The sequence below is a fragment of the Kogia breviceps genome, chromosome 16 (genome assembly GCF_026419965.1).
Source record: "Kogia breviceps isolate mKogBre1 chromosome 16, mKogBre1 haplotype 1, whole genome shotgun sequence".
Classification (NCBI taxonomy): Eukaryota; Metazoa; Chordata; class Mammalia; order Artiodactyla; family Physeteridae; genus Kogia; species Kogia breviceps.
Genome location: NC_081325.1, coordinates 34,883,136 through 34,902,520, shown reverse-complemented (window position 1 = coordinate 34,902,520; position 19,385 = coordinate 34,883,136).

The window sequence follows — 19,385 nt, the reverse complement described above, 5'->3', positions numbered from 1 at the left end:
TCTCTCACTTCTGGGGCCTCTCCTGTTGTGGAGCACAGGCTCCAGATGCTCAGGCTCAGCAGCCATGGCTCACGGGCCTAGCCACTCCACAACATGTGGGATCTTCCTGGACCGGGGCACGAACCCATGTCCCCTGCATTGTCAGGTGGACTCTCAACCTCTGTGTCACCAGAGAAGCCCTGTAGATTTTTTGATGATGGCCATTCTGACTGGTGTGAAATGATACCTCATTGTAGTTTTGATGTGCATTTCTCTAATAATTAGAAATGCTGAGCGTCTTTTCATGAGCTTTTTGGCCATCTGTAAGACTTCTTTGGAGAAATGTCTATTTAGATTTCCACTTTTTGTGGGGTTTTTTTGTTTGGTTTTTTGATATTTAGCTGCATGAGCTGTTTGTATATTTTAGTGATTAATTCCCTGTTGGTTGCTTTGTTAGCAAATATTTTCTCCCATTATGTGGGTTGTCTATTCATATTGTTTATGATTTCCTTTGCAGTGCAAAAGCTTTTAAGTTTAAGTCCTGTTTGGTTATTTTTGGTTTTATTTTTATTACTCTAAGAGATGGATCAAAATAATCTTACTTCGAATTATGTCGAGATTATTCTGCCTGTGTTTTCCTCTAAGAATTTTAGAGTATCAGGTCTTACACTTAGGTCCTTAATCCATTTTGATTTTATTTTTGTGTATGGTATTAAAGAATGTTCTAATTCCATTCTTTTATATATATCTGTCCAGATTTTCCAGCACCAATTATTGACAAGTCTTTCTTTTCTCTATTGTATATTTTTACCTCCTTTGTCATAGATTAATTGGCCATAGCTGCAGGTTTTGCTTTCTATCCTCTTCCATTGATGTACTGATATATTTTTAACATCTTTATTGGAGTATAAATGCTTTGCAATGTTGTGTTAGTTTCTGCTTTATAACAAAGTGAATCAGCTATATGTATACATATATCCCCATATAGCCTCCCTCTGGCATCTTCCATTCACCCTCCCTATCCCACTGCTCTAGGTGGTCACAAAACATTGAGCTGATCTCCCTGTGCTATGCAGCTGCTTCCCACTAGCTATCTATTTTACATTTGTATATATGTGTATATATGTCAATGTTACTCTCTCACTTCATCCCAGCTTACACTACCCTTTCCCCATGTCCTCAAGTCCATATTCTACATCTGTGTCTTTATTCCTGTCCTGCCCCTAAGTTCATCTGAATGATTTTCTTTATTTTAAGATTCCATATATATGGGTAAGCATATAGTATTTGTTTCACTCTTTCTGACTTACTTCATCCTGTATGATAGACTCTAGGTCCATCCATCTCATTACAAATAACTCAGTTTCATTATTTTTATGGCTGAGTAATATTCTATTATATATATATATATATATATATATATATATATATATATATATATATATGTATATATATGTATATGCCAAATTTTCTTTACCCATTCATCTGTTGATGGACACTTCGGTTGCTTCCATGTCCTGGCTATTGTAAATAGTGCTGCAATGAAAATTTTGGTACATGTCTCTTTCTAAATGATGGTTTTCTCAGGGTATATGCCCAGGAGTGGATTGCTGAGTCATATGGTAGCTCTACTTTTAGTATTTTAAGGAACCTCCATACAGTTATCCATAGTGGCTGGATCAATTTATATTTCCGCCAACAGTGAAAGAGGGTTCCCTTATCTCCACATCCTCTCCAGCATTTATTGTTTCTAGATTTTTTGACGATGGCCATTCTGACCAGTGTGAGGTGATACCTCATTGTAGTTTTGATTTGCATTTCTCTAATGATTAGTGATGTTCATGTGTTAGTTCATGTGTTTGTTGAAATCTGTATATCTTCTTTGGAGAAATGTCTATTTAGGCCTTCAGCCCATTTTTGGATTGGGTTGTTTGATCTTTTGATATTGAGCTGCATGGGATGCTTGTATGTTTTGGATATTAATCCTTTGTTGGTTGCTTCATTTACAAATATTTTCTCCCATTCTGAGGGTTGTCTTGTTTATGTTTTCTTTGCTGCACAAATGCTTTTAAGTTTCATTAAGTGACGTTTGTTTATTTTTATTTTATTTCCATTTCTAAAGGGGGTGGGTCTAAAAGGGTCTTGCTGTGATTTATGTCATAGAGTGTTCTGCCTATATTTTCTTCTAAGAGTTTTACAGTGTCTGGCCTTATATTTAGGTCTTTAATCCATTTTGAGTTTATTTTTGAATACAGTATTAAGGAGTGTTCTAATTTCATTCTTTTACATGTAGCTGTCTAGTTTTCCCTGCACCACTTATTGAAGAGGTTGTCTTTTCTCTATTGAATATACTTGCCTCCTTTATCATAGAGAAGGTGACCATATGTGTGTGGGTTTATCTCTGGGTTTTCTATCCTGTTCCATTGATCTACATTTCTGTAGATACAGTATATATATGTTTTGTATATATATATATATATATATATATACTACAGTATATATATATACAGTATATATATACAGTATATATATACTGTAGATACAGTATATATATACATATATATATGTTTTGTATATATATATACTACAGTATATATATATACAGTATATATATATACAGTATATATATATACTGTAGATACAGTATATATATACATATATATATATATATTTATTAGTATAGTCTGAAGTCCACAAGCCTGATTCCTTCAGCTCTGTTTTTCTTTCTCAAGATTGCTTTGGCTATTCGGAGTCTTTTGTGTTTCCATACAAATTGCGAAATTTTTTGTTCTAGTTGTGTGAAAAATGCTGTTGGTAGTTTGATAAGGATTGCACTGAATCTGTCGAATGCTTTGGGTAATAAAGTCATTAACACAATGTTGATTCTTCCAATCTTAGAACAAGGTATATGTCTCTATCTATTTGTATCATCTTTAATTTCTTTGACTGGTGTCTTATATTTTTCTGCATATAGGTCTTTGTCTCCATAGGTAGGTTTATTCCTAGGTATTTTATTCTCTTTTTTGCAGTGGTTAAATGGGAGTGTTTTCTTAATTCTCTGTCAGATTTTTCATCATTAGTGTATAGGAATGCAAGAGATTTCTGTGCATTAATTTTGTATCCTGCTACTTTACCAAATTCATTGATTAGCTCTAGTAGTTTTCTGGTAACATCTTTATGAATTTCTATGTATAGTATCATGTCATTTGCAAAAAGTGACAGTTTTACTTTGTCTTTTCCAATTTGGCCTCCTTTTATTTCTTTCTCTGCTCTGATTGCTGTGGCTGAAATTTCCAAAACTATTGAATAATAGCAGTGAGAGTGGGAAACCTTGTATTCTTCCTGATCCTAGAAAAATGATTTCAGTTTTTCACCATTGAGAACGATGTTGGCTGTAGGTTTGTCATATATGGCCTTTATTATGTTGAGGTAAGTTCCCTCTATGCCTACTTTCTGGAGAGTTTTTAACATAAATTGGTGTTGAATTTCGTTAAATTATTTTTCTGCATCTATTGAGATGATCATATGGGTTTTACCCTTCAATTTGTTAATATCATGTATCACATTGATTCATTTGTGTGTACTGAAGAATCCTTGAATTCTTGAGATAAACCTCACTTGATTGTGGTGTATGATCCTTTTAATGTGCTGTTGGATTCTGTTTGCCAGTATTTTCTTGAGGATTTTTGCATCTATATTCATCAGTGATGTTGACCTGTAGTTTTCTTTCTTTGTGACATGTTTGTCAGGTTTTGGTATCAGGGTGATAGTGGCCTCATCGAATCAGTTTTGGAGTATTCTTCTCTCTGCTATATTTTGGAAGAGTTTAAGAAGGATAGGTGTTAATTCTTCTCTAAATGTTTGATAGAATTTGTCTTTGAAGCCATCTGGTCCTGGGCTTTTGTTTGCTGGAAAATTTTAATCACAGTTTCAATTTCAGTACTTGTGCTTGATATGTTTATATTTTCTATTTCTTCCTGGTTCAGTCTTGTAATATTGTACATTTTCAAAAATTTGTCCATTTTTTCCTGTTGTCCATTTTATTGGCATATAGCTGCTTGTAGTAATCACTCATGATCCTTTGTATTTCTGCAGTGCCAGTTGTTACTTCTCCTTTTTCCTTTCTAATTCTGTTGATTTGAGTCTTCTCCCTTTTTCCTTGATGAGTCTCGTTAATGGTTTATCAATTTTATTTATCATTTCAAAGAACCAGTTTTTAGTTTTATTGATCTTTGCTATTGTTTCCTTCATTTCTTTCTCATCTGATCTTTATGATTTCTTTCTCTCTGCTAACTTTGGGTTGTTGTTTTTTGTTCTTCTTTCTCTAATTGCTTTAGGTGTATGGTTAGGTTCTTTTTTTGAGATTTGTCTTGTTTCTTGAAGTACAATTTTATAGCTATAAAGTTCCCTCTTAAAACTTCTTTTGCTGCATCCCATAGGATTTGGGTCATCGTGTTTTAATTGTCATTTGTTTCTAGGTATTTTAAATTGTTAAAATAAAAAAATAATAAATTTAAAAGTAGAGTAACCAAATGAATAAACAAATCCACCAATGATAATAAGCACTAAAAACTATAGTAAGATAAACATGAAAATCAGAAACAAATCAGTCTCAGACAGCACACCCCAAAGTCTACAGTTGCTCCCAAAGTCCACCACCTAAATTTTGGGATGACTGATTGTCTATTCAGGTATTCCACAGATGCAGAGTACATCAAGTTGATTATAGGGATTTAATCCTCTTCTCGTGAGGCTGCATGGAGAAATTTCTCTTTCTCTTCTTTGTTTGCACAGCTCCTGAAGTTCAGCTTTGGTTTTGGCTCTACCTCTGCATATAAGTTGCCCTCAGGCATCTGTTCCCACCCAGACAGAATGGGGTTAAAGAAATAGCTGATTAGGGTGCTCTGGCTCACTCATGCCCAGGAGAGGGAGGAATAAAATAGTTATAACTGGAAGGCAGGCCGAGCCTGTGGTGGTAGAGGCCAGCATGATATTACAACAGCCTGAGGTGCACCATGTGTTCCTCCAGAGAACTTGTTTCTGGATCACCATACCCTGGCAGTGGCTTGTTGCACAGGTTCCTGTGGTGGTGTGGATAGTGACCTGTGCTTGCACACAGCATTCTTGGTGTCTGCTGCCATAGTGTTAGCATTTCATGCCTGTCTCTGGGGTCCGAGCTGATAACCATGGCTTGCGTCCATCTCTGGAGATCATTTAGGCAATTCTCTGTCTTCTGTAGGTAGACAGGGAAGGAATCCCCTCTCCTCATGTACCCCCCAAAAATGGTCCCTTGCTTCTTCTTCAGGTCCAGACATTTTCCCTGGCTTCCTCCACCTAGCTGTGGCACGTTAGCCCCCTCAAGCTGTCTTCACACAGCCAGCCGCAATCCTTTCCCTGGGGTATGATCTATATTTCTCTTTTTTGTGCCAGTACCATACTATTTTGATTACTGTAGCTTTGTAGTATAGTCTGAAGTCAGGCAGCCTGATTCTTCTAACTCTGCTTTCTTTCTCAGGATTGCTTTGGCTATTCAGGCTCTTCTGTATTTCCAAACAAATTTAAACATTTTGTGTTCTAGTTCTGTGGAAAATGTAATTTGAAGGAGATTGCATTGAAGATATAGATTGCCTTGGGGACTATAGTCATTTTGACAATATTAATTCTTCCAGTCCAAGAATGTGGTATACATTTCCATCTGTTTGTGTCATTGTCAATTTCTTTCATCACCACTGTCTAATTTTCAGAGTACAGATCTTTTGTCTTATTAGGTTGGTTTATTCCTAGGTATTTCATTCTTTTTGATGCAGTGGTAATGGGGACTGTTTCCTTAATTTCTCTGTCTGATCTTTTGTTGTTAGTGTATAGAAATGCAACAGATTTCTGTGTGTTAATTTCATACCTTTTCTACCTTTATGCTTACGTTTACACATGAATTTTCCCATTTGCTGTTTTCTTGTTTCTTGTTGTTACCTTTTTCTTTTATGCCTAGAGAAATACCTTTAGCATTTGTTGTAAAAGTGGTTTGATAGGGCTGAATTCTCTTAGCTTTTGCTTGTCTGTAATGTTTTTGATTTCTATGTAGAATCTCAACAAGCGTCTTTCTGGGTAGGCTATTTTTGGTTGTAGGTTTTTCCCTTCATCACTTTAAATATATTGTGCCACTCCCTTCTGGACTGCAGAGTTTCTGTTTTAAAATGAGTTGATAACATTGTTGGGATTCCATTGTATGTTATTTGTTGCTTTTCCCTTGTTGCTTTTAAGATTTTTTTGTCTTTAATTTTTGTCAATTTGATTAATATATGTCTCAGTGCATTCCTCCTTGGGTTTATTGTGTATGGGATTCTCTGCACTTTTTGGATTTGAGTGAGTGTTTCCCATGTTAGGAAATTTTTAGCTATTATCTCTTCAAATATTTTCTCAAGACCTCTCTCTATCTTCTCCCTCTGGGACGTGTATAAAGTGAATGTTGGTGAGTTTAATGTTGTCTCAGAAGTCTCTGAAAATGTCTTCATTTATTTTCATTCTTTTTTCTTTATTCTGTTCTGTGGCAGTGATTTCCACCAGTCTTTCTTCCTGGTCACTTATTTATTCTTCTGCCTCATTTATTCTTCTATTGCTCCCTCCTTGTATACTTTTCATTTCAGTTATTGATTGTATTGTTTATCTCTCTTTGTTCTTAAAATCTTTTAGCTCTTTGTTAAACATTTCTTGTATTTCTAAGTCTGTGGCTCTATTCTTTTTCTGAAATCTTGAATCATCTTAACTATCCATATTCTGAACCCTTTTTCATGCAGATTGCCTATCTCCACCTCACTTAGTTGTTCTTCTCAGGTTTTATCTTGTTCCTTCATCTGGAAATATTTTTCTGCCATCTCATTTTGTCTAATTTTCTATGTTTATAGTCTCCTTTCTGCAGGCTGAAAGATTGTAACTCTTCTTGCTTCTGATGTCTGCCCCCTGGAGGGTGAGTTTGGTCCAGGCACTTATGCAGGTTTCCAGGAGGCAAAGAATGGTGCCTGCCCACTGCTGGGTTGAGCTGGGTCTTCTGTGGTCAGCAGGGCCATGCCAAGTGGTGTGTTTAGAGCCAACTGTGGGCTCAGGATGACTTTAGACAACCTGTTTGTTGATGAGTGAGGTTGTGTTCCCACCTTGTTTGCTGTTTGGCCTAAGTCATCCCAGCACTGAAGTCTTCAGGATGTTGGGTGAGGTCAGGTTTCAATGCCAAAATGGTAAACTCCATTAGAGTTCACACTGATGAAGATTCACTGGGGCCTCCACCACCAGTGTCCTTGCTTCTGCAGTGAGCCACAGATGACCCCTGCCTCCTCAGGAGACCTTCCAAAACCCACAGGTAGGTTTGGACTAGGTTCTTATGAACTCACTGCTTTGTCCTTGGTCCCACTACATGTGAAAACTTGTGTGTAGCCTCCAAGAATGGAGTCTCTGTTTCACCTAGTCCTATGGAGCTCCTGCACTCAAGCCCCGCTGGCCCTCAAAGTCTAATGCTCTGGTGGTTCCTCTTTCCAATGCCAGACCTCCAGGCTGACGAGCCTGACTTGGGGCTCAGAACTCTCATTCTGTGGGAGAACCTCTGGGATATAATATTTTTCCAGTTTGTGGGTTGCCCATTTGGCAGGTATGGGATTTGACTAAATTGATAAAACACCCCTCTTACAAAGTCATTGTGGATTCTCCTTTGTCTTTGGATGTAGAATGTCTTTTTTTGTAGGTTCCAGTCCTTTTTGCCAATGGATGTTCAGCAGTTATTTGTGATTTTCGTGTTTTTGTGAGAGGAGGTGAACTCAAGTCCTTTTCCTCCAACATCTTCTATCCTTTTTATCAATGGCTCCCTTACACAAACACCAATGATTTGTAATGTTAAAGGTTATACTACATTTATAGTTGTTATAAAATATTATCTATATTCTCTGTGTTGTACAATATATCATTGTAACTTATTTTATATCTAATAGTTTGTATAGATTGCTGCTTTTAAGTTAATATTTCATTAAATAATTCTAACACATTATTTAACAAGTCAACATAAAAGACTTCTGCTTTTGTCTAGGACAGAGTAACAGGGACTGACTGGGTTTACTGCCCTCCCCCTCCACCTGCCCACTTAAAGAACTAGAAAATTAGATAAACTATATAAACCAAGAGAAGAATAATTAAAACTTTTAGAGACTGATAAAACCAAGTACTGGAATAAATGTGGTGCAACTGGAACTTTCATAATGAAGATTGTACAGCTACTTTAGAAATCATTTTGGCAGGTTCTTATATTTAACAGTTAATGTTACTCAGTACAGCAATTTCACTCCTAGGTATTTACTCCAAATTAAATAACACATGTGTCCATAAAATTTTTTATTTGAATCATTATATTTGAGTCATTCAAAATAGCCATTTTTTTCTTTCAGCTTTATAGAGATATAATTGACATGCAGTACTGTGTAAGATGTCCTGCATAATGAGTTGGCATACATATATCATGAAATGATAACCATAATAAGTTTAGTTAACATGTAATGTACAACATGATGCTTATAGTGAACACTGATATGTGGTATGTTTGAATATTGTTAGGAAACTAGATCCTAAATGTTCTCATCACAGAAGGAAAAAAAACATTTTTTTAACTATATGAGGTGATGGATGTTAACAGTCATTTATGTTTATATTTTCATTTAAATTTAAGGGATATCATATAAATTATATTATTAAAATTATTTTCACATCATGACAAACGCATTAATATAATTTATAAATATTCAACATTACCAGAGCTGATAAATAATAAAATAAATCCATTTAAAGTTATAAAAAAATTCATAAAAAGACAAGGAAGAAATGCTTTATGACAAATCAATAAATTATTATAATATGTAAAATTATAACTATAAAGTAATTTTTTTGCATTTGTATAGCAAATCAACTTTTTCTATTAATATTTTCATTGTAAATAGTAAATCTTACTATGTTAGTTTTACTTTGCTTTGGTGATATAAAATTTATATGCAATTTTAAATTAACTTGTATGTAAATTTAATATTTTAATAAATTGCCTAAGGCATGTTAATCTGCCTTACATATAAAGATAACTTGCTTAAGACATTCTAATTTTTACAATGAACTAGAGCTCATTCATACATTCATATGTGAGCACTTGAGATCATGTAACTTATGTGTCTTAAATAGACATATAACTTGTAAGAAAAATAGAAGCATAATTAAGAAAATGATGATTTTGTACTGATTAGCAGGAACATTTTGAGATTAAAGAATGTAGAATTAAGCTTTTGGTCCCTAGTATTCTAAAAGATTATAATTAGTTTCCTTCCTTTGAGTCATTAATTGGGCATTAAGTTGGAAGTGAGAATCCTCTTTAAATGATTTATTTACCAATCTTTAAAAAAGTATTTATTAATTAATTTTAATTTTTGTTGTGTTTTGTTTTTAATCTTGGGACATTCTTACAATTTGTGGTAGGAGAAGAAAAATATCAGTAGTTTGTATTCTTTCTATTTAATGAACTATTGATGATTATAACACACGCCAGTGTCATATTCTTTCTCCCAAATCCAAAAAAAATGTAATGGCATATGCTATTTATTTTTAAAAGAAGAAAATGCTGGTATGATGCTGAATATAACCTCATTTTTTTATGAGCACTTTCAAGAAATACCTCCCTTTAGCTGATGCTATACTATCTGAGATCCTTATTGATACACACAGGGATTGCTTCCCAAGAATGAATCCCCCCTTTTATTTTTAATTAATTAATTAATTAATTTATTTATTATCTATCTATCTATTTATTTATTTATTTATTTATTTATTTATTTATTTATTTATTTATTTATTCCTAACTGTGTTGGGTCTTCATTGCTGCATGCAGGCTTTCTCTGGTTGTGGCAAGCAGGGCTGCTCTTTGTTGTGGTATTCAGGCTTCTCATTGCAGTGGCTTCTCTTATTGCAGAGCACAGGCTCTAGGAGCACAAGCTTCAGTAGGTGTGGAACATGGGCTCAGTAGTTGTGGCACACGGGCTTAGTTGCTCCACGGCATGAGGGAACTTCCTGGACCAGGGCTCAAACCCATGTCCAGTGCTTTGGCAGGCAATTCTTAACCACTGCACCACCAGGGAAGTCCTGAAGTCTCTTTTTATCTGGAGAGATTGTAGCCTTTCCTTTCTTATCTTTTTTCATTCATTTTTCCCTAATGTCATTTTTTAAGTTACAGAACCATATCCAGGATAGCATTTTCATTTGATTATTGTCTCCTTAGTATCCTCTTGGCTGAATGAGTTTTTCAGATTTTTCTTATTTTTGTTGACCTTGAAAAATTTTGAGGAGTACTGATGAGGTATTTATGTAGGATGTCCCTCTATTGGAATCTGCTGATAATTTTCTCACAACTAGACTACTGTTACATGTTTTATGGTGAAAAAGTAGAGAGCTAAAATGCCATTTTTGTCACGTCATATCAAGGATATGTACTATCTACATAATTTATCACTGTTCATGTTGATCTTAATGACCTGCTTGAGATAACAGTATTTATCAGGTTTTGCCACTGTAAGGTTATCTCCACCTTTCAATAGTCTAATTTTGGGAGGAGTCACTACGTGTGCCCATATTTAGGAAATGAGGACTTATGCTCTCCTTCCTTTAAAAAAGAATGTACACATAAATGATTTGGAATTTTTCTACATGGTGATTTAACCCCTTTATCCAGTCATTTATTCAATCAATAGTTTATATCAGTGTGGACTAAGGGATATTTATTTTATACTTTGAGTTATAATTCAATGGTAACTTAATTTTTTTAACTGCTCAAATTGTTCCAACTTTGGCCATCAGGAATTCTTTCAGTCAGCTCCTGTATCCCTTTGACATACCTTCATCAATATGGTTTTGTTGTTCTTGTTGCTATTTGTTATTGTTGTTGTTTGTTATTGAGCAATTTCTTTACTTTCTGGCACTGTAAGATGCTCCAGACTCACCTTGTATATTTCTTGCCTGCATTGTAGTTTCAGCCATTTTCCAAGGAGCCCTAGTTCTTTATACTGAAAAAATTATTAGAAACTAAGACTTAGGCATTAGATATGTTCATTGCTAATGGTGTTTCATTGTTTATTGTTCCTCTTAGCTGACCAATTAAAGATATATATTTGTGTGCCCTAACCTAAATATCTTTAATTATTTCATACATAAGCATTTATGTCTATATTAAGCTACATATGAGTTAATCCATGGTCACAGTACATAATTTTTTACACACTATAAGATTCAACTTGCTAACATTTTGTGAAAACCCTTGTATTTTTGTTCATGAGAGATATTGGTTTATAATTTTCCTTTCCTTTAATGTCTTTTTTTTTTTTTTTTTTTTTTTTGCGGTACTCGGGCCTCTCACTGTTGTGGCCTCTCCCGTTGCGGAGCACAGGCTCCGGACGCGCAGGCCCAGCGGCCATGGCTCACGGGCTTAGTTGCTCCGCGGCATGTGGGATCTTTCCGGACCAGGGCACGAACCCGTGTCTCCTGCATCGGCAGGCGGATTCTCAACCACTGCGCCACCAGGGAAGCCCTCCTTTAATGTCTTTAACTGGTTTTAATACTACAGTAATGCTAGCCACATAGAAAGAGTTAATATGTGTTCTCTCTGCTTCTATTTTATGGAATACTTTACTGTGAATTGATATCATTTCTTCCTTAAATGTTTAGCAAAATTCACCAGTGATACTCTCTTGACCTGATGCTTCTTTTGGGGAAGATTATTAATTGTTGATTCAATTTCCTTAATAGATGTAGGCTATTCAGATTATGTATTTTCCTTTTGTGGGTTTTGGTTGTTTGTGTCATTCAAGAAATTGGTCCGTTTTATCTAAGTTATCAAATTTATAAAAATAATTAATATAATTGATAAAGATCTATTGTCATACAATGGAGAACATATTGTTAATTGCATAGGAAAAAACACTCCACAATTCTGCAACTATCAATTTAGAAAATTTTATTGAAAATTGTTGAAAGGTCAAATATTGTATTCTTCCAGTGTATAAGTTGTACTCAACTTTGTTAGCACTAACATTGAGTTTTCAGCACTTCACAGAATCAAAGTAACAGTTTTAGTCAAAGCAGCTGTAGAAGTGTCTGTCCACGTAGGTGAGGTAAAGAGTAAAGTCAGTAATGGTCAAGTTACAGTGTTGGTAATCTGGCAAAACAGTGATGTTAAGAACATTTATATTTTAAGAATAAAATATTTTACAAACTGCAATTCTGCAATGTATGATTTTTATACCTACTTACTAGAAAACTAAGGAAATGCATATTAACTTTGAATAAACTAACATGAAAATAGGAATGTATTTAAAAAAAATTTAGACAGCAGGTTCTTATTATTTATCTATTCTATACATATTAGTGTATATATGTCAATCCCAATCTCCCAATTCATCCCACCACCACCACCCTTGCTTTCTTCCCTAGGTGTCCATATGTTTGTTCTCTTTATTTCTGCATTTTAAACTAGTTCACCTGTACCATTTTTCTAGATTCTACATATATGCATTAATATACAATATTTGTTTTTCTATTTCTGACTTACTTCACTCTGTATGACAGTCTCTAGGTCCATCCAAGTCTCTACAGATGATGTAATTTCATTCCTTTATATGGCTGAGTAATATTCCATTGTATATATGTGCCACATCTTCTTTATCCATTCGTCTGTTGATGGGCATTTAGGTTGCTTCCATGACCTGGCTATTGTAAATAGTACTTCAATGAACATTGCGGTGCATGTGTCTTTTTGAATTATGATTTTCTCTGGGTATATACCCAGGAGTGGGATTTCTGGATCATATGGTAATTCTATTTTTAGTTTTTTAAGGAACTTCCATACCGTTCTCCATAGTGGCTGTATCAATTTACATTCCCACCAACAGTGCAAGAGGGTTTTCTTTTCTCCACACACTCTCCAGCATTTGTTGCTTGTATATCTTCTGATGGTGCCCATTCTAACCAGTGTGAGGTGATACCTCATTGTAGTAGGAATGTATTTTTCTAATCTACAACAACAAAAGATTTACTAAACTATTAGAAAGATTTTAAAATATACAGAGACATATTGATCATTAAGGAGGGATTCTACCAGAAAAGCACTTACTAAGTTATCAACTTTAGGGAAGACCAGTACAAAGATGAATTAGATGGCCAATATGGGGAGAGATGACAGGTATAAGAAAAAGAAAAGGCTTAACACTTACTGATAATAATGGTTTGTCTTCATTATCTAATGCATTTGACAGAAATTTAAAAAAATTAAAATTTTACCCATGATGCTTTGATTCAGCTTAATTATTCTGTGTACTGCATAGTTTAAAAAAAACCTCTACTTCTTATTTTGTCAAAATATTATCTTTCTCTTCTCATCATGACAAATGTTTCACACTCTCCACCCCAATACACCCACAACTAAGAGTAGCATACTTTATTAGAGAAAATATGTAAGATTCCTGTTCAAAATCTCAGCAAAAGCTAATTTTTTAAATTGACTACAAAATTTAAAAGATTGATCTGAAGAACTGTGTTGTTACACTCATTCCATGATGGTATAGAGTATGATATTATGTAATAAACATTAGCTGACAAATTACTATTAAAATGCGACATTTCATTATGGAGGGTTTTTTTCTTTACATATCTGAAAACTAGTAGAAGTGTTTGAATTCCCTAATATCAGAAGCTACAGTCTTCTTAAAGACAAAGTCTGTAAAACAATTTAGTGCTTAGTGTTTGTAGCACACAATTCAACTTAGTGCAGAGAATATTTTGGCAACTCAATCTAAGCAAGAATAGTGGTTACTGAAAAATAAGTCTTTAAGAATTTCATAAACCCAGATTCACTGATTTTCTATTTTCCATAAATTGGCAGAAAAGTTGTCAAAAACAGTGGGGATTTATTCTCCAGGGAATGCATTTGTTGTGTAACTGATCAGTAGGCAAGTTTCTTACATTTAAATCTCACACAATCACACACTTGATGGCCTGCATTTGGGTCACTTCAAGGGTTCTGAGAGAGAAGCAGAAGGAGTTAGTTGGCTCCCCAAGGCTTCGCATTTATACTGTGAAATAAAATTCATATTTTATGGAAAGACAAGAAAAATTTAAAGATAAAAATTTTTCTCCGCCCTTTGTCCTCCTCTCTCCCCCTCTACTGTGCACTGTGTATCTGCACTAAGCATCAACCAAAGCTCCCCCATTGGCTGAAATACCTGCTCATCAATAAAGAGCAACATTCTCCTAGCATCAACAAGACAACTCCTTAAAAGACAGCGTTTCTTCTTGATCTTGTAAGGGACAATCATGTTGCTTACATCTGGATTGTGTAAACTCAATAACATGCCATTTAACGTGCAGCCCTCTGTCTCAAAAAACTTATGTAACTGTGCCTTGACTTCTAACAGTTGTAACAGTTCTCAGACCTTTCTGAGATGCTCTTCCCGGGTTATAATCCTCAAATTTGGCTCAAATAAAATTTTACATTTCTTTCTTAGATGAACTGATTAATGTTTTATCGACAGTGTTAAGTGGTATTTTCCAAACCAGATATTTATTGACTAACTTCTTCCTATATAATGTTGCATATTTAAGAGTGATAGTGATAGACTTAGAATATCTGACTTAAAATCCTTTATTAGCTGTCTAACATTGGAGGTTGACTTTGCATCTCTGTGGTACAGTTCCCTTATCAGTCAAATAGGTATAGTAGATTAATTATAATAGTAAGTATAAAATAAGGTTATATATGTGAAATACAAAAATAGTGTCTTGCTTTCAGTGAGTATTCAATAGATACAATTTATTAAAAATTTAGCATTACTACAACTTCTCAGTTTTCCTCCCACATGGCTAGAAACATCTTTTATTATTCATCCTCTCCTGGGAATTAGTAGTAACATTACCTGGGAACAATAATAACAAAAACAACAACAACAAAACAGCAGTTACTTCACTTAAAGGGAAGTAGTTAACCCATAGCACAGAAACATTTATATGTTTTTCCCTTAAGGAAGGGCTGTGAAAAAGGCACCATTACTTGGGTTTACAATGGAACCCTGTAGATCTTAGGGAACTCTGGGTAAGGACTTCAGAGCCTAAACTGATATTCATTTTTCAGGAATAAATAACCAGTATGACATTTCTTAATCAGTAACTGATATTTCATGAGAATACATTCATCTACTTCTGGGATATAGTTCTTTGATTAAATAACAATAACAATCAATCATTTGCAGTTTGTTTTACTTGAAAAGAGAGATTATATCTATCATACATAGCTTGGATTTTGCAGAGTGGTAAGAGTTTTGGAACCACACATTTCTTATGTACAGTTTTCAATATCATATTAACTGAATATTAACCTAGGATAGCAATTACATAAAGTAGACCTCTTTAGAGGGCAAATGTCTCATGGAAATGGTAATAAATCCATAATGAATAAGCATTCAAAACATCAGATAGTGAAAAAGATATTCTAATCAAGCCTCTCCAAATCAGTCATATATGTGTATAAATAAATTTCTTATCATTATTTATGTTTTGTTAAGTATAAATTATTTTTTCAGATATTAAAACCAAGCCTGGTCAGGGCATTTGCCCTTTTCTGAGGAAAAGTACTAACTTATTGCCACAACTACTGCTCTAAGTATCCAGTGATTTATTAAATTGTTCATGAGGGCTTCCCTGGTGGCGCAGTGGTTCAGAGTCTGCCTGCCGATGCAGGGGACGCAAGTTCGTGACCCAGTCTGGGAAGATCCCACATGCCGCGGAGCGGCTAGGCCCATGAGCCATGGCTGCTGGGCCTGCGCGTCTGGAGCCTGTGCTCCACAATGTGAGAGGCCACAGCAGTGAGAGGCCCGTATACCACAAAAAAAAAAAAAAAAAAAAAAAAAAAAAAATTAAAAAAAAAAATTTTGAAAGAAAAAATAAATAAATAAATAAAATAAATTGTTCATGAATTCTTCAGACAAAAAAATAATAATACACAAACTAAACCTTAATCTACTTTTCTCTAAATCATTCAATTTTCAAAATCTTTAAAAGTAAAATACCCACTAAGGTATATATATGTGTGAGTGCAACCTATTAGAATTTCAAATTAAGGTGAATAATGAGATAGATCATTTTGCCTTAGAATGTGTGATGAACTTTTAGCCAACTGACATCAATTCTCCTTTATAACAGCACCACAGTTTTTTCCTATTGTGATTATTTTAAAGCCTAGTTTTCTAGACTATTCCACATATTTAATTTTACCCTTTAATATAAGCCGTTAGAGTAAGGTTCTGTTACTTGTATCCAAAGTACCATAACTAATGCACAGTCTTTCAAAATTTTATTGTCCACACAGATTCCATTACACTATAGAATGTAGGTAATTCTGACAAAATAAAGAAAAATTTATAAGCCTGCATATTATAATTTCCTTAGCATATGTCAAGTTCTAGTATCTTACATTTCTATAACAGTACATGTAACCGAGATGACCGGAAGACTTTATCTCTTCAGGATAATTTTCTCTTGATATTTTTTGACTTACAACATCAGCAATAAATTCAGCATTTTAAATTGAGTATAACACATTAGTTAAATGGTACATGTTTTTATTACAGGTACATGTACTGTTACATACAAAAAGTATGTGAGCAATTGTTTGGTAATCTAAAGCAATTAGTTTGGATGGTAAAATAAATTATAGGAACAACATAAAAATCTCCTGTGCGTTCATGACTTTTGTGATGTGAAAAGAAAATATACAAGTGTGAAGTATGGGAGGATTCAAAATTTCCTCTACCTTTTTTTTTTTCCTTTTTTTCAATTCTGTTTGAATCTTAATTGCATTTAGGAGTGGTTTAGTGATCTCTAGCCTACAAATCAATAGTTCTCAACCACTTCTGTTTATAGAATTAAATAAGTTACCTGGAAATATAAGAGGAAAACTATTTCTCTAGAATTCTCTGATTGATTAGAAGGCATTTTAAATGGCTTCTGCCATCCATTTATCTGGATATTACCAAAATGTAGCATAAGTGATTGAAAAGTGTTGGATAGAAATTAGAATATCCAGATTTAGTCTTATTATGAAATTTGTATTCTTGTTTCTCATATGATAAATGGGTATAATATGTCATCCAAGTGAGTGTAACTATATTGAATGCATCATAAATTCATAAATATTTGACAGGGCTTGTGACATGAAGTCATATGTATTCAGTTACCTAAAAAAAATCTAAGATCTTCTGTGGAATAAAAGAGAAAAAAGATTAAACAATTCACTGGGGCTAAAAGACAGCTCTCAGTTTAGACCCTTGAACTGATAAAGCTCAAAAGCAACATTTAATTGGTTAAATAATATATGATTTTATAAGATATGCATTGTGTCAAAAAAAGTGTAGTCTATCGCCAAAAGATGATAACCACAAAAAATAGACATCTCAAGTTAATGATTTTAATGTTTTTCTATGTGTGGGAAGATGCAAGAGTCTGGGTTCATTGAAATTATTCCTTTGATATGCATCTTAACTACCTAGGGCCAGTATCCTGTTTTTCTTCATCATGAATTCCCTTCAGCGTGCACAGTTGGGGGGTGAATGCAGTGGCATATTGCTTGATGGTGGCAACTAAAATGACAGGCAACATTCTGTGTCCACAGTACCTCCTCTTGGTCATAAATTTGACCAAGGTTTGGGAGGCATTTATTTCATGACCAATTTGTCTCACAGTGGTAGGAGAGCTTATTCCTAGATCAGGTGAGAATTCTAGTGATAAGTCACTCAATGAGTTAATTTTGGGATTAGCCACTGTTGATAACCTTAAATTCTCTGGATCACCTGTCTTACTACTCTATTATGATCTAGGAAGTGTTTTCCCTTGTTGTTTCTTCCCAAGTCTAGATTTGCACTACTACAATTATTCTATGTGGAGTTACACACACACACACAGACACACACACACACTCGATTCATTGCCTCAAGTCACCTAGCCATCATTAATTTTGTCAAAGAATAGCTACACATTGGGTAATGCAGGAGATAACAATCTTATAAAACAGACATGATACACGTAATACAGCTAGTAACATTAATAAAGTCATAAATAGGTACTTAAGTAAGCCATGAACTTCTGGAACCAAACCAGCTCCCTAAAAGATCACCACGAGTAGGAAGTGGATCAGGTAAAGCAGAAATCTGATTTTTCATGTGAGTTATTTAATCTGTTATATTAGAGAATACATCTGATTTGAAAACACGAAGTTCAGTTTGAATTATAATGCAGGTGCTTCCTTGAAATGCTGTTAGGATGTCAATGGCTGTGTGATTTTGTAACACAGCTTTCCTCATCATAGAGATATCAGAATTCAGTAGGCTAATATCAATAATATCCTAGTTACTATCATGTAAGGCCTTTAGGTACAAACTGTTAAGGCTTCAGTGTGGATGATTACATGTCTTAATTCTATTGAAGGCACAAAAATAGCTGCTAAATGATCAAACTTGTATAATATAGATCTCTTGGTCCATCAGGCTCGTATTAATGGCAAATTTGCAGGAGTCATATCTAAATTGGCATGTTAGTGGTCTTGAGTTCAAGGAAATCTTAAAGTACATCTTCCTATCCATCCTGGTGAAAGCCAGGGCCATAGATTAGTGCCAGAAATCCATTGAGTTTCATTAGATGAGACCCAGTATATTTCTTGTTGCCTGACTCAATCTGTTCCATACCAATTGCTATCTTTAAGGGAAATTATATATTGGCGTATTTGATAATGTGCCCAACCTAATTTTCTAGTGTTACTAGGCTGATTATCTTTAGGATGATTTAATTGTTCTTAACATGGGTGGCCCTTACACTTAAATGTCCATAACCTGGTGTTAGCAGTATAAATTCATCCCATAATGGAGGTATGGCTCCTCCTAATAATTGGGAAGTTACATTTTTGACTGAAATTTAGTTCATTTTTTTTCTGTTTGAGTTTGAGTAACTTTAAAGGAAACCTCATACCTATGGCCAGGGTCAGATCAAGTGTCCTTGATTGGCCAAGTGAGGCTGTTCCACCTAGTAATATCAACAGGGGCTCTCAAAGAGAACTATAGTTTATTTCTTCTAAAATAAATTTTCTAGGGGTCATCCAATCAGAGACTTGGTGAGGAGAAATCCACAAAGGTAAACCAGATATATTGGACATAGGTAAGTGACCATAAACTCAACAATTGTTTTCTAAAATTTGCATAGGATTGTGCCCATGACAGAAAAACATTTGACTCATGTGCAAAGCTCCAAGAAGTCAAGATAACATAAATAATCAAACAGGTCATGTTTGGCATTTTGAGATATCTGTC